The 5,812-nt window shown below is 58.0% G+C and overlaps 1 protein-coding gene across 1 annotated transcript in view; it reads right to left on the bottom strand.

Annotated features, from left to right (window-relative positions):
- LOC102244411 overlaps positions 1-5,812 on the bottom strand; it is a 112,642-nt gene that overhangs the window by 62,112 nt on the left and 44,718 nt on the right. The gene's annotated exons all lie outside the window — the stretch shown is intronic.

Here is a 5,812-nt window from a genome sequence, read left to right as displayed (position 1 = left end):
TGCCCTCCCCTGCCCTGCCCCCTCCCCTGCCCAGCCCTGCCCAGCCCAGCCCTGCCTGGTGTTCTCTCCAATGTGCCATTTCACATGCTCTCATTCAGTCCTCCCAGCAGGCCAGCATCGGGCCCAGGTTACAGATGAGGAAACGGTTACCTGTTTCAGAGACTCCCCATTGCTCACCTAAACTCCGGGAGCTCGGAGGTGGCTGGCTCAATGTGCAAGTCCCAGCCCCCTGACTTCAAAGCCCCGGACTCTCTGATCTCCACCCGCAGCTATCACACGCATATGAGCCCTTCACGCTCAGCCTCTCCCACTCACCCAGCGCCTTCCCTGCTGATGACAGGCAGGCCTGCTGCGCTCGGTAATGAGTCCTACGTATGCCCCCCGCTCAGGCCTCTGAGAGGTGTGGCCACCAGTGATATAGGCAGAATGGAGCAACCCTCCTCCGGCCGCCCCGTGGTCCCAGGAGGCAGTGAGCAGTGAGCAGGGTTTCTGCTCAGCGCCCTCCCGTGTCAGGGGAAGCTGCCTGAGAAAGGCAGAGCAGGGAGGAGGGACTGGTGACCAAGGAGCACCCCTGTGCGCCTCACCTGGCCCAGTCCCTCCCCCGGGGCTGGGAGGGAGGCCACAGGTGCCGTGGCCCTCCCAGGAGGGAGCCTGATTGCACACTGAGGAGGGGAGGCCTGCTGGAGGAGTGGTGTCTGAGCGGGTTTGGGGGCAGGATTCGGTAACCTGCTAAAAACTGAAGTCATTCTACACAGAACACAGAACAATGTGTGCATAGAATGACCGACGATTCCACTAGAGGGCAGGCCATGCTGACATTTTCCCATCCACCCACTGGACACTTCGGCCTGTGCACAGCTGGAGAAGCCACTTAAGGAGTCTGAACTTTACCTTTATATATAAAAGCCCAGCGACCCAACAGCAGAACGACCAGTCGCTATGACATGCACTGACCACCAGGGGGCAGATGCGGTTACAGATGAGGAAACGGTTACCTGTTTCAGAGACTCCCCATTGCTCACCTAAACTCCGGGAGCTCGGAGGTGGCTGGCTCAATGTGCAAGTCCCAGCCCCCTGACTTCAAAGCCCCGGACTCTCTGATCTCCACCCGCAGCTATCACACGCATGTGAGCCCTTCACGCTCAGCCTCTCCCACTCACCCAGCGCCTTCCCTGCTGATGACAGGCAGGCCTGCTGCGCTCGGTAATGAGTCCTACGTATGCCCCCGCTCAGGCCTCTGAGAGGTGTGGCCACCAGTGATATAGGCAGAATGGAGCAACCCTCCTCCGGCCGCCCCGTGGTCCCAGGAGGCAGTGAGCAGTGAGCAGGGTTTCTGCTCAGCGCCCTCCCGTGTCAGGGGAAGCTGCCTGAGAAAGGCAGAGCAGGGAGGAGGGACTGGTGACCAAGGAGCACCCCTGTGCGCCTCACCTGGCCCAGTCCCTCCCCCGGGGCTGGGAGGGAGGCCACAGGTGCCGTGGCCCTCCCAGGAGGGAGCCTGATTGCACACTGAGGAGGGGAGGCCTGCTGGAGGAGTGGTGTCTGAGCGGGTTTGGGGGCAGGATTCGGTAACCTGCTAAAAACTGAAGTCATTCTACACAGAACACAGAACAATGTGTGCATAGAATGACCGACCTGAGGAGGGGAGGCCTGCTGGAGGAGTGGTGTCTGAGGGGGTTTGGGGGCAGGATTCTGTTACCTGCTAAAAACTGAAGTCATTCTACACAGAACAATGTGTGCATAGAATGTCAACGCCCACTTAAGGAGTCTGAACTTTACCTTTATATATAAAAGCCCAGCGACCCAACAGCAGAACGACCAGTCGCTATGACATGCACTGACCACCAGGGGGCAGATGCTCAATACAGGGGCTGGTGGTCAGTGCGCTCCCACAGTGGGAGCAGCCGCTCAGAGGGCGGGTCCACAGCCGCTTGGCTGACCGGGATGAGCAGCGTTCCCACAGTGGGCTGATTCCCGCGGGTCACACCCCCCACCAGTGCATGAATCAGTGCACCAGGCCTCTAGTCTTGCAATAATAATACTAATTTAAACCATCTGAAACCCTGAGTTTATAGGGAGAAGGTAGCATAACATCAGCAATTTCATATGGTTCAACCCATGACAGTGAACATTTGCTGAGCTCTTACGACGTGCCAGACATCGTCCTAAGCAATTTATGCATATGTATCCGTTTGCTCTTTAACCAGAAAAGGTAAGTAATATTATCCAGTTACCCAGACGAAGAAACAGAGGCCCAGAGAGGTTAAGTGACTTGCCCAAGGCCACACAGCTACCAAGGAGGCAGAGCGAGGTTTTGAACCCAGGCTGCATGGCCCCCGAGCCCGCGCTATTCGCCGCTACAGTCTGCTGTTGCCCACGGGGATGGATGAAGGGTCTTTGGTGGGAGATCAACATTTACTCAATCATCAAAAGCTTGCCAGCCCTTTCAGGATATTTTTGTATGTTTTCAGGCTCCCCCACCTTCCTTTCTTTCTCTCTAAGCTCAACCATAAAACGATGGTGACATGTGACAAATGTAGTTACTGCCCTTCAACTATGACCTCGTTTTGCTTAGTGGCCACCACTCCCCTGGTGTCGTTACTTAACAAACTGGGTTTCACCGCAGGAAGCTCTTGCCCAGAGCCTGCCCAGAGCCCCGTCCTCCCCGCCCATCACAGCGGACAGAGCCAGGGCTGCGGGGCGTGCGGTGTGGCCGTGAGAATGAGCCTCCTGCATGGCCTTCCAGAGAAACAGCCCAACAGGCCCCTCCCCGTCTAATTGTTCACCCGATAAGGCCTTTCTGAAGCTGCCTGTGGACCAGGTACTCTGTGAACATGGGATGGGAGCAAAAGGTCCAAGTGGACACCTGCCATCGAACTACGAAGAAGCCGGAGTGTCCTGTGGACTTGAAACCAAGTCCAATCAAGGAAGAGTTTTCATCCGTGACGTCCAGTGAGAAGCTAGGAGCCAGGAGTGTTAACACGCTCCTGGGTTCACCTGTTTATTTCATTTCTGCTCTGACTGCTCCCTCACGAGGTTTGCCAGGGGGCTGCCGGCAGAATCCCCTGGAGGAGACGTTTAGAGTCCCCCTCACGGAACTCCGGATTGGAGCCTCCAGGGGGGCAGGCGGGACCTCTCCTATCTCCCATCCCCACCAGTGACGGCCCAGCACCATCGGGCCACGTGATGACCAGAGCGCCACTGCAGAGCCAGGTGCCCCGGGGGGAACCCCAGCTCTGCCACGTACTCTCCGTGTGACCTGGGGTGGGCGATCCACCTCCCTGTGCTCCCCCTTCTCCCAGGTCACGTCGAGCTAGTGATGAGAGCCACGCGGTGGCCCAGTGAGTCCTGGGTGAGCTCACGCGTCGCACACACAAGCCCGGCACCGGGGAGCGCTCAGGAAATGAGGGGGGGAGGCCCTTTCTCATTCTGTTCTTAGCAGCAGCATCCCTGTGGCCTCTAAGCCACCGTCTGCAACTCGCGCTGCACGCGGCAGCCAGGTTTGATGCTGGCAGCGCCCCCTCCTCCCCCCGTAATTCACAGGCACTCGCCCCTCCGTCTTTGCAGGTGCTGTTCCTTTCTTTGGCTTCTACCTGCCCGAGATAGTACAGGTCAAAGGTCAAATGTCAGAGGTAATTTTCCTAGAAAATGAGCCAAGCTGGGAAGAAGGTCGTATTCCTGGGTGATCAGCCTGTAGACAGGTGATTTACAAGGAAAGCCACCGGTCAGGGAAAAGGGTTCCGGGTCATCACAGGACACGTCCCCTGTGCTGGGCAGTACCTCTGTCATGTTCCAGACCCATCCTCAGCCCTGCTTACCTGACTCCACCCTCCTCTCAGCAGCAGCATTAGCCCCGGTCCCCAGTGAGGGGAGTTAGGCGCATGAGGGAACCCGCCCAGCACCCCCTGAATCACAGCTGGGATTTGAACTCAGGCCAGTCAGCTCAGAATCAGTCCATTCAGTTTTCTCTGAACAGAGAGCTGCTCCGGCTCCGACCAAGTAGGGCATCTGGACCAAACCTCCAGTAAGTACAACGGGGAGAGCTGAACGAAATATAACAAAAGAGCTGTTTGCACCATCTGAGAGCTCCGGGCGGGGACTGTGCGGATTTGTGGGACGGTCGCCGAAAGCAGCAGAGAAGCCAGGAACAGCTGGCACAGGCCTGGAGGCTGCCTGTCCCCTCCACGCAGGTGAAGGCAGGGTCTGCGTGTGAGGGTGGCAGCTGAGCGGTGGGAAGCCAAGCAGAGCTCCAGGGGCCACGGGGGAAGGACGCTGATAAACACGACAGGCTTTGCCTAGGATCCTGAAAGGCTATGCCCTAGGAATAAGCGGGGACAAGAAAATCACAGCGGACAGAGCCAGGGCTGCGGGGCGTGCGGTGTGGCCGTGAGAATGAGCCTCCTGCATGGCCTTCCAGAGAAACAGCCCAACAGGCCCCTCCCCGTCTAATTGTTCACCCGATAAGGCCTTTCTGAAGCTGCCTGTGGACCAGGTACTCTGTGAACATGGGATGGGAGCAAAAGGTCCAAGTGGACACCTGCCATCGAACTACGAAGAAGCCGGAGTGTCCTGTGGACTTGAAACCAAGTCCAATCAAGGAAGAGTTTTCATCCGTGACGTCCAGTGAGAAGCTAGGAGCCAGGAGTGTTAACACGCTCCTGGGTTCACCTGTTTATTTCATTTCTGCTCTGACTGCTCCCTCACGAGGTTTGCCAGGGGGCTGCCGGCAGAATCCCCTGGAGGAGACGTTTAGAGTCCCCCTCACGGAACTCCGGATTGGAGCCTCCAGGGGGGCAGGCGGGACCTCTCCTATCTCCCATCCCCACCAGTGACGGCCCAGCACCATCGGGCCACGTGATGACCAGAGCGCCACTGCAGAGCCAGGTGCCCCGGGGGGAACCCCAGCTCTGCCACGTACTCTCCGTGTGACCTGGGGTGGGCGATCCACCTCCCTGTGCTCCCCCTTCTCCCAGGTCACGTCGAGCTAGTGATGAGAGCCACGCGGTGGCCCAGTGAGTCCTGGGTGAGCTCACGCGTCGCACACACAAGCCCGGCACCGGGGAGCGCTCAGGAAATGAGGGGGGGAGGCCCTTTCTCATTCTGTTCTTAGCAGCAGCATCCCTGTGGCCTCTAAGCCACCGTCTGCAACTCGCGCTGCACGCGGCAGCCAGGTTTGATGCTGGCAGCGCCCCCTCCTCCCCCCGTAATTCACAGGCACTCGCCCCTCCGTCTTTGCAGGTGCTGTTCCTTTCTTTGGCTTCTACCTGCCCGAGATAGTACAGGTCAAAGGTCAAATGTCAGAGGTAATTTTCCTAGAAAATGAGCCAAGCTGGGAAGAAGGTCGTATTCCTGGGTGATCAGCCTGTAGACAGGTGATTTACAAGGAAAGCCACCGGTCAGGGAAAAGGGTTCCGGGTCATCACAGGACACGTCCCCTGTGCTGGGCAGTACCTCTGTCATGTTCCAGACCCCTCATCAGCCCTGCTTACCTGACTCCACCCTCCTGTCAGCAGCAGCATTAGCCCTGGTCCCCGGTGAGGGGAGTTAGGCACATGGAACCCGCCTCCTAGCACCCCCTGAATCACAGCTGGGATTTGAACTCAGGCCAGTCAGACTCCGCAGCTCAGAATCAGTCAAGTCAGTTTTCTCTGAACTCAGAGAGCTGCTCCGGCTCTGACCGAGTAGGGCATCTGGACCAAACCTCCAGTAAGTACAACGGGGAGAGCTGAACGAAATATAACAAAAGAGCTGTTTGCACCATCTGAGAGCTCCGGGCGGGGACTGTGCGGATTTGTGGGACGGTCGCCGAAAGCAG

This window comes from Myotis brandtii, unplaced genomic scaffold (genome assembly GCF_000412655.1).
Source record: "Myotis brandtii unplaced genomic scaffold, ASM41265v1 scaffold188, whole genome shotgun sequence".
Classification (NCBI taxonomy): domain Eukaryota; kingdom Metazoa; phylum Chordata; class Mammalia; order Chiroptera; family Vespertilionidae; genus Myotis; species Myotis brandtii.
This window is presented reverse-complemented; position numbering and strand designations above follow the sequence as displayed.